Source organism: Electrophorus electricus, chromosome 9 (genome assembly GCF_041902795.1).
Source record: "Electrophorus electricus isolate QZ-2024a chromosome 9, ASM4190279v1, whole genome shotgun sequence".
In the NCBI taxonomy this organism is placed as follows: Eukaryota; Metazoa; Chordata; class Actinopteri; order Gymnotiformes; family Gymnotidae; genus Electrophorus; species Electrophorus electricus.
Window position 1 is genome coordinate 20,745,001 of NC_137505.1, and position 11,156 is coordinate 20,756,156.

Sequence of the window (11,156 nt, forward strand, 5' to 3'; positions counted from 1 at the left end):
ATAGCACAGAAAAAGCATTTGTAAAAGTTATTAATGATCTTAGAATGAATCAAAATGCATGTAAGCTATCTACAATGGTTCTTTTAGATCTTAGCACAACTTTTGATACCATTGACCATAACATACTACTTCACCAACTACAAAAGTGGTTCGATCTCTCCAGCTCTGTTCTAAATGGCCTTATCAACCATATAATTTTACAAAAATGTGTTTTGTCAACTAAGAAATATATCTGAGATCTATGATCTAAGTTGCTCTAAACAACAGCTGAAAATGGACAACCTATATGTGCTTTCATGTCAACGTGTCTGGACTTTTATTATGACGTTCTTTTTAGCCTACCAAAGAACTCCAGAAAGTTCAAAATACTGCTGTAAGAATTGACACGCACGAGAATTAGGGAGCATATTTCCACTATTTATACAGCTCTACTGGCCACTTGTGTCTTTCAGAAATTATTTTAAGATGCTCTTAATGACCTCGAAATGTCACCATATGAGCCCCGAGATCTGCTTGGCTATATTACGTGAAATATTGAACCACTTTAAGGCAGAACGGACAGGAGGCAAACTCAGACATACTCATTTCCTCAAGTGTTTTTTTTTTTAGGGTGCAGAAATCCCATATCAATTTTTCATTAACGCAGAAGTTTCATTACCCTTTCAAGACATATGTGACAAATAATCTCCTCCAATGTTTCATTTCGTTGTTCCTCTGTGAGGGAAAAACATTGGATCACATTGAAGATTTATCATGGGGAAACATCTGAAAAGAAGAGAGCGCTTGTGTTAAGCCAGGGTTGGTCTGTGTTTTGAGATAGCTTTAATGTTTAATATCATGGAATGACACAGCAGAGACCTCTTCCTACAGTGACGTGCCACTGGTCTCGGCAGGACTAAAACATTCAGAAGTGGTTAAAATGGTTGCTTCACGATGACTGCATTGTTGTCTGTGTAGACTGCATAACCTCTACACCAGGCCCTTCCCAGGTGAAACAGCCTAGGGGCACAAGAATGTCACAATGCGCCTCATGCTTTCTAACCCTATTATAAAGGTCTTACTCTGGGTAATGTACCATTTCAATGATACCCAGCAGTGCATCGCTGCAAATGGCAGGATAGAACAATAAAGAAGAAACACAGAATCACACAGTAGTCACATTAGCTTCAGACCATGGTTCTAAAATGGAGGCCCTGTTGTGGCAGCTTACAGTTTGGTTACTACTTATCAGCAGTTATACAGTATGTTTATGTTTGTTTCATTTCAATGCTGCTAATGTTGTTTCTCTGCTGTTTTGTGAAAATAAGGACCCTAACAGACTTATACTACTTACTATGTTACTGTTTAGATTAATATGCCTAATTTTGGACACACACACACACACACACACACACACACACACACACACACACAGAGAAGATAGGTATCTTTTATCCCACTTGCCTCTTGACTAACATATTGTACATATCACTATGCAATAACTGACCTATTTTACAAAAATAATGTAACACACTGCCACACATTATACACACTATAAAGCAATACAAACAAGATAAAGCACTATATTGCTATATTGCAAATATTGTAAGCTATCATCTTTCACATGAATGAATGAGGTGAAATCAACATCTTCAACATTTGGTCCTGTGGTGTGAACTTATTTCACATCCACTTTTTTGTATGGGGCACAGCAGCAGGTGTAAACTTAGCAGCAGCACTCTGGAGGTTTCAGAAGGGCACTAGCACAGGAATTGGAAAAAACGAGAAGCAATTTCTATTCTAATATCACAGTTGATGTTCAGAGGCTGTGCAGCCTCTTTGAGTTTATTCATCAAGAGTGACCGCGTTGCAAAGAGGGATGCAAACAGTAATGTTCACCAATGTGCAAAATAAATAAATGAATGAACAAATAAAAATATTTGAGCACTGCACTCTAGTGGACAATATTGCCATAGCAGTCTTTCTGGTTGTGAAAAATGTTGTAAAAAAATGCATTTAATTCTGAATAAATTTAAAAAAAAATAAAATAATAATCATTGAAGTCCAGATGGTTTCCTGAGGTAACTCATACTACAGCTGCAATTTACAATACATGCGCTCTCAAAAAAAATATGCAGTCATGTAGCTAAAGTTGCATCATGTATCCCATTATGAAATGCTGCAAATGTTTCTTCAGAAAATTCTAAAAACCATTTCAGAGGGGTGGTATTAAATACAGATACCTAAATATTTTCAAATGGTTTTAAAAACAAATTGCTGACATTATCAGACAAGAAATCTTGTGAATGGGAAAAATGAAAAAAGGAAGGAGAGAATTTTTTTTTTTTTTCTGACCTATTCACCCAAAAAGTTTGGTCTTTTTGGATACATTTGGACACAACCTTGTCTTGGATCAATTCAGCCAACTAGTAAGATGAATTAATCATCAGGATTCTTCATTGAAAACATTTGAAGTCCTGTAAACTAACATTTAAAATATTCTCTCTTCCAAAGAAAACAATCAGAATTTAACTTTTCCCTATTGTGCTTGTTACAGAGCTCAATATCTCTCAACTTTTGCTTTTTAATGAGAAAGGGCTAATGTTCTAAGTGAGAAGAACACATTTTCCAGATCTCTTAATGAGAATCCAGAGCGAGAGGAAGTTCTAGTTCACACTGCTCCAATCAATTCTCACCCACATCCAGAAAACCTGAGGTAAGAAATCAATGCCTGTCTGCATGAAAAATGGGGCAGTTACAGTTCCTCTGTGACTCCCATCTGGAAACATAGCCAAGGACAATTAGGGCACGCCAAGTCACGGGTTCACCACACACCATGAGCTGCTGTTCTGATAAGTCATAGAAAGTCATTTTTAGTGTCTCTATAAACTAGGAATAGATTCCTGGGACTTGTGAAAGGTATACTGTATCCTCATGATAAAATGGATACTGTTGTTCAGTCAAATAAAGGGGTCTCCCTATCTGTATTGAATAACTGATATAAGAATGGAGCCTAAAATAGCTAGCATGTTGGTTTGTTAGAGCTGAGCATCTTTCCGTTAATATTGATTCTGACAAACTGTGAAAATAATACATAATTTAGAGAATGATCACTATTTTATGGGGCTATGCCACTGAACATCTATAAGTATATCTATAACCTAGATCAGAACCAATACACATAGGTTAAATCCAATAGGATGTCAGATCAGAGGGAAGTCTTTATAGCCATTACTCATTCCCATTGTCCAGTAACTTTCAAACGTTCATTAGTCAAAATGACACGGCACAATTAGAATGGAATATCTGCACTAACCCAAGATTTCCTTGTTAAGATGGAACAAAGGGCAGATGAGCAGGAACTCTCCTTCCAGGCTGAGGTTGCATCGGCTTCAGAAGAGGAGCAGTTGTAGATTTCAGCAGAGAAAGACACACTGAGACGGTTAATTCTGTTCTTACAATCTTAGCTTTGTAGGGTAAGACAGAAGGCAGCACAGATATGAAGGCTGCACTGTCAACAGTCAGAATGTGTGACGGCAGCCTGGATAACATGGGTGTCTCAGTTCTACGTCCATGGACCCCAAGATCTGCTCTATTTATCCTGTGTATGTAACATGGAAGCTAATTTCCAAATGCTTGACAAACAAATAAGTTTCCAGCCTAGACTTAAAATTTGTATGAAAATGTTCTTCCCTTAGTTGTACATTTCATAATTTTAGCAACTAATAGATAACCAGTACCTTGTTATTTAAGTAGGCACGGTGGTTCATAATAAGAAATAAGCTCACTTGGTTATGAATAAGCGGGCCGTGTGGAACCTTAGGGCAGAAACAAAATGTTGTATACAATGCGAAATCTGACATGCAGCCAGTGCAGTGCTGATAATACCAGGCTAGTATGGTTGAACTCTCTGGTTCTGGTAAGGAATCTAGCTGCTGCAATCTGAAAACTGAAGCTGGTTTAGACTCTTACTAGAATGTTCAGTATACAGGACACTGCAGGAGCGCTAGAGAATAAAAGCCTGAGAGCTAATCATTCAACACCATATATGGCACGGCACCTGTTAGTCTTGCCAATATTTCAAAGATGAAGAAAGGCAATCTTAGTAATATTTGCACATCAAGGGACAGGTCGGGGTCCTCTGTGCTGTCAAGCGTTTTCACAGTTGTTCCAGAGAGGCAACAGAAAAGCTACCTAAATTTAGCATTGATTAAGATGATATGTTTTCAGTTGCTATAGGACGAAGAAAAAGGATCTCGGGGTTTAGTATGAGGAAATTCTGTTACATCCACGCTTAAATCTCTTACACAGTCCTCAACCCTATTAAAATTAAGTTCATCATTTGGATTAGTTGACATATACAATGGTGTCCCATCAGTAAGACAGTGGAAACAAACAGCATGTTGACAAATAGCACTACAATACATAGTGTAAAGAGTAGAGAGGTCCAAACCGTAGTTTACTCTTGTCAGGATGGGTGCTTCACCTTCTACATTTACAAACTGATAGCAGTCAGTTAGACAGAGTCTAAGCCATGAAATAAGTTTTTCTGTCCTCTATGTGGTTTTTTAACCTGTTTAGTAGTGATCTATTGTGTCAAATGTTGCACTCAGACCATGCAGAAGCAGCAAATATATGTAAAGCTAAATCTTTCTTTGTACTGTGATAGGTACTGTTTGAAATATTTCATGAATATGATTCTTATGCAAGCTTAACTTTTTCAGAACAGCTTTTTCAAATACAAATGGAATGAGGTCTATAATTTGAAAGCTCACAGGAGTGATTGATAAGAGTGATTGATAACAAGATTGATAAGAGGCTTGTTTACTGCTATCTTAAGAGTTTTTAGAATGTAAGCAAGACTGACAGAAGTAAAGTAAACTTACTATTGTTACAAGAGGCTTGATTATTTCTGGTAACATTTCTTTAAGTAATATGTTAGAAATGGGACCAAGGAGTCAAGTAGGTAATTTGTTTATTCATAAAAAATGACTTATTGTGTTTTTAAATCTCTAAGGTTTTCAATAAAATTACTAGCTGTGGAGAATGTGATATGCTTGATACTGCAGTGAGAACATGCATTATGACTTTTGAAGTTCAAATAATATGAGGTAATGTTCAGAGACTATAGTAGCCAGAGGGAGCATAGTTATGTTATCTATATTTACAAATTTATAATTAAATCAAACGCATAAACTTGGATTTTTGGATACATATGATTTCTCAGTGGATTCTGTGCTATATCAAAATGAATATAAAAATCTTGTATTTTGTCTATAGAGATGAGAAAATTTGCTAGGTAGTCAGCAAATTCCTATAAAAACTCAGAGTAAGACCTATAAATTGTGAGAAAGACTGAAGATTTATTTGTAGATAAATCAGTTCTATTAAAATGAAGCATTTCAAAGGAAGAGAATTTGTAAATCGTTTTCTGATTTGTTATAAATGGTTGTTCAACCTTCTCAGGCATTTAAATGGGGGCTGTCTGTGATTGTACCCTGTGGGTCATGCCGTGTTTAAAGCCAAGTATTCTTCCATTCTTAGCCACATTTCTGTGACAGGGCATCACCATCATGATCAGTAATGATATCATTTATATTCCGATTCAAGGGCTATTCTATTAAACAGAACTAAATTTAGATGAATGTTGAATTGAACTAGCTCCATGTCAATTTCATTGCTATTACAGACTTTGCAAGGTTCTCTGAAATTTTGCATGATTCAGAGAATGGATAAAGGCTCCAAAGAGTGGAACCTACATGGTATCTGAAGGCAGTTAGCAGACAGTCAGGAAAGCCAGGGTGGACAGCATTCTGACTCAAAGGACCAGGCTTGCCTTCCAAGATAGACCAATTACTGGTAAGGTCAATACTGTTTTCTGAGCACCACTTGGACATCTAGCAGTTTAGCAACCTTCTGTAAGTTTCCGTGTCATGTTGCACAGGACTGGAACCAGAGCAAATTACTGCAGTGGGTGTCATATGAGCTCATATGAGCTCATCTTCATAACCTCAGATTACAATATCTTCAGATTTCCTATTATGTCTTGCGCACTTTCAACAGGTTTCTTAGTGAGTGTATCACTGAGCAGAGCGAATCTGGTAGACACATGAACTGGAGTTGCAGATGAGTGGTACTCACATGGTAAGCCTTAGCAATAGCTTTGGCTTGGCAGCTATGTTACAAAAATGCCACCGATAAGCCCTGTTGTGAGGGCAGAGTTGAGGGCACACACTGTCTCCTTCTAGGGCATCTGGAGCTTCTAAATGCAAGTTTGACTATTGCATACTGTGGAGGAAATATCAATAGGACTCGAGCCAGATGTGCAGATGAGCGAGCTTTATTGGTTCTGTCCCTTATGCATCGAGGGAGAGAAGCCTCAAACTTCTCTCTCACATGAGTTCATATACCCTCACCATTCCCCGTTGTTCTCTCATGAGGTAATCTCGTGACTCCAGGTGTCCTTGAACATTCTTTCCTGCTAAAAACAAGTTGTTGCTCCCTGCTGCTGCACCCCTGCCCAGCAACAGCTAAGCGATAACTGTCATACTCCATCACTTCTCTATTCGCCTTTCTTGCAGACTGGTCGAGATGAGGGCAAAGGTCACATAAAGGTCACATATTCCTTAGTCCTCCTTTAAGCAAGCATTAAGCATTTTCCCTCACACATACTGACACGATCTTCTGTGATGTCCAACTGTGCCCCAGAATCCAATGAAAGCTTTTGCTGTCTCTGTTTGCGGATGTAATTGATTTTAAAATTGTATGCAGCTATGACTAAAAATTGGATAAACAGTTAGGGAGAAGTAAAGGCTAGAAGGCCAAAACAGCAATGCTCATGCCAAGTGAAATCGAAAACAGGAAAGAAAGTAGTATCGAATATGTTCCTCTCCTTTCAAAATACTCTGATCTCTGATCTTTCTAATACATGAAATATTTATTGTAGATTATTACTCTTAGGAGTCTGTCCAACACAGACCAGCTTGTTAATAGACAAGCAGTTAATCAGCCAGCCAAAGGTTTGTAAGCGCGTCAGAGAGACACGCTGGCCCCGAGTAACCCTACCTTAAAATCATTTCTGTAATATACTGTGAGCCAACTTAAGAATGGAGTGTTGTATTCTGTTCTTTTGATCTCTGGCAGCTGCATAGTGAATTTGACAGCCCTTTTAGGAAGATTGCTAAATACACCATTACAATCAATCCTGCTGGAAATAAAAGCATGGATGTCTCAGCATCTTGTTGTGAGAAGATATCTCTAATTTTGTTAATATTTTTAGATCACAAAATGCTGATACTTTGACATGACTGCTAAAACAGATCAGAGTCTATTAGCACACCTACGCTGCAAACCAGTGATAGCTCTAGAGTCAAGATGGGTGGCAAGTCTCATTTTTATTTCCTCATAAAAAAATCTCAGATTTATTTTTTATTCAGCTGCAGAAAGCTTTTGTGCATCCAGTAATACAGAATATGTTCAAGGCACTGACCTAGTGAGTCAATGGAATCGAAGTCATTTGATGAGAAAGGCAAACAAATCCGAGGGTCATCTGCATCAGTGTGGTAAGATATTCTATAGACCTGTAAGATTAGGCCAAAAGGGAAGCATGTCTAAACTGAGTAAAAGTGGCTCAAGAACCTTTGGGGACACCACAGGCCATAGGCATCTGCTCAGATGCATACCTGTCTATTACAAAAGAGTAGTTCTTTCCATGCCGTTGTCAATGATTTTTCCAAAGAAAGGTGGACTTTAAATGGGTCTGTAATTATTTAACGCAGTTCAATCGAGGATCTTCTTTTCCAGGAGGGGTTTAAGGACTGCAGTTTTAATTAACTTGGAATGGAGCCTGACATGAGCGTTTGGCAGAATTTCAACATTGCAGGTAGATGACCTGAAGTGCCTTACTGTTTCAATTAAGGTTTCATAATTAACACCACTGAACTGGGAAATTTCAGCCATATTATCTCTATGTAGTGGTACTGAAGATAGTTACACAGCTATAGAATTACTAAGCCTATCAGATATTATGGATCTTAGTGTTGAAAAAAGAAGCAAACGTATTACGGCTTTCAGCTGATATCTTTTCAGAGGTCTGGGGGGGGGGGGATAACCTAGTCTATTGATAGTGACAATCAAAATTCAATTGTTAATGATGTTATTGTTGATGTTGGAGAAGGATTATTGTCTATGCACTCTGATTAACTTTGTAGCTTTCATTGTATATCTGAAGACTGGTTTTATTCCATCTGCATTCTGCTTTACATTCTCTCATTTGGAGTCAGTCTGCTGGAGTGTGTCTCCATACTGCCTTCTGCTTACATGAAATGGTTTAAACTTTAACTGGTGCAATCATATCCATAGCATAGACTTTTGAACTATCCAAAAGAGAAATAGAGAACCAGCTGACCCAGACAGACATTTTTTCATGAAGAGACTGCCTGTAAGAGCTATTAATCTTTTCTTGCGGGGTGGGGGGGGGGGGGGGTGCATCTGGTCTTAAAAATAAAAAAAAAGATAGTGGTCTAAAAGAGCTATGTCCTTAACAGTAGTTGACATGCTAAGACCTTTTGAGATAACCAAGTCTAGGGTGTGACCATGACTGCGTAGACAAGAGAGTCCAATATGGCAGAGTTCATTGGAATTACTGTCCTTGAGTTTGTTGGAAAATGGATAATTTCACCACTTAATTTCAAGAGGGACAGAACCTTTTCAGAAATCAAGGACACTATAAATATTTTTTTTTAATGTAGTTAACAGATCACATACATATATACACACCATAAATTACATCTTGGACCTCTCTCACACTGGGGTAGGTGTACTCTAAATTTCTGGAAAATTCACAAGGTCAGATACATGGATAAATTGCCTCTCATAAGAACTTATACATTTACATATAATGGAATTAATCGCAATTAGGCACAACCTCTGGATGCCAAGAAAATTAGGGGTATTAGGGATACATCAGGAATATCCCTATAGTACATCCTCTAAACCAAGGTTAGGATAATGATTATATTCAGTACATTACAACAGGGATTTGCTGTACTACTATAAAATTAGTAAAAGATATTTGTAAAGAAGGATTCAAGTAAAGGGCATTTCCCTTCTGTAATTTAGGGAAAGTATGAGCAGAAGTTCCTTACTATTCCTTGACTGGATACTGGAGAGTGTTGTAGACCTGCTCATCCAAAGTAAATGTGCCGTCACTAAGGTAAGGGTGAAGGTAAGGCCAAAGGGTGGTATAAAGACCAGGAATGTTATTTGGGTAGTAGACTCTGGGTATGCTTTTAGCCTGATATTAAATCAAAAGCAGTGTTCTTGGATGTTATATAAAGTGCTTAAATTGACCCGAATCTCCTTGCAGATGCAATTCAGATGCCCGGGGCACTCTCCTTAGCTAAGCTCCATGTGCATGCAGTAGCTGAGAAAGGCCAGACAGCCCCCAGGCTTCAGGATCCCATCAGCCTCCTGCAGAAAGTGTAGGTGGTTCAAGCAGAAGGAAGGCAGACATGGCGGTCACAAGATTTACTGACTCATCCTCAAAGGGCAACTCTTCAGCAGGACATTGTCTGAAAACGCAAAACAAACTTGACAGGCATAGTGCACGCGCCATGAAAAATGCGCAATGTTTTGTTTTTTTTAAGTCTCTAAAGCTGAGTCAAAGCAGCATAAGCAATAAATAAGTAAATATGGGCTTTTAACAAGCACATAAGAGAAGTATCTGTGACAGTGGCAGGGAGGAGTGGGACGTGAGTGTGGGATCGGAGTTTCTCCATAAAGAAAGGAAAAGCAACGAGCTGGCAGGATACGAACCCACAGAGCAAAGCAAAAATTGCTGGCAGTAAAACTGGAGGCATGCAGACACTGCAGAGGTAGGAAACAGCAGTTCACATGCAGTAAACGCAGAGTGCCAGAAACACAAGAGCATGAAGTAATGCACAGCACCGGACGAGTGTTCTTGTGTGCTTAAACAACAAGGAGAACCAAAAGAGGCAAATGTGTGTGTGTGTGTGTGTGTGTGTGTGTGTGTGTGACTGACAGTTGGTGTGTCCCTTAGGGCTGAGTGCACCATGACAGTATTATTAATTTCTTTGGCAAACAGAGTCCATTCAGCTGTGATATATATAGCTGTGATAAATATAGATATAAAGAGAAACATATAGATGGTAGGTGTCTTATTTGCGAGGTTATAATGCTTGAAGTTCACATATTTACACAGGTTTCTTCAGCTTATATTTTTATGAGAATTATTGTTTGAACTTACTGAAACAGAATTCATCCCAAATGATGCAGCATTTAGACTTTGGGTGCCTCAGACCCTTTCACCCTCCACTGTTGCAACTCTGGAGTGACTCGTTTCAAGGTGAGCTATTTTAAATCTGTACCCAGCTTTTCAAACAGAACTGCACAAAATCCACAGAATAAAAAAATAGCCTTCTAACAGGAGCTTGAGCAGCCTGTAGATGTTTGAGGCAGTGTCCTGCTTGACTGCCGCCTCCAGCTTGGCAGGAGTGATGACCGTTCCCACCACCTGGGTGAAGTGTGGGATCAAGGGGATAGTCCCCTGACCAGACCCGAGCCCATATCCAAGCTCAAACTGCAAATCACTCTACAAAAACCGGGAAGCAAAACTTCCTCTGAAGCAAAGATATACCTGAAAAAAACTCTGATACGCTTAATTGCACACCCATTTTCATTTAAACAAATGCTGAAATAGGCAACCATCCTTGCATATTTATTTTGAAGAATGTTAGAATATTGTTGATAAGCTCTTCAGAGGGGGATATCCTATATTTCCAGTATGCAGATGTGTGCTCTTTTGCCTCAAACATCCAAACCTCTCAAAACAGCCCCACAGACTTCAGCTCAGGGAGAGTGGCTGCCTGAACAGGGAGAAGAAATACAAATTAATCCAATCAGATTTATATGCAAAAGAAGCAATCAGTAACAAAACGTCAAACCCATTCACAGCTTGATAAACACCCCGAGGTCCATTTCATCATCCATGATGTAAAATGCAAACACTTATATTTTGTTCAACTGATGAGTCAAATATGGTGTAAAGAAGGAGAAAAAACCTTAAATAATGCACTTTTGTGGCCTTCCAGGAGTGATGTCAGGCACAACTAAGTTAGAGATGTAGGCCAAACTCTGGTCTAAGAAGTCTTGTTTTC

The 11,156-nt window shown here is 38.7% G+C and overlaps 1 pseudogene; it reads right to left on the minus strand.

Annotated features, from left to right (window-relative positions):
- Nucleotides 1-969: 969 nt before the first annotated feature.
- Nucleotides 970-10,814, minus strand: LOC145659227 (putative methyltransferase DDB_G0268948; annotated as a pseudogene).
- Nucleotides 10,815-11,156: the final 342 nt, after the last annotated feature.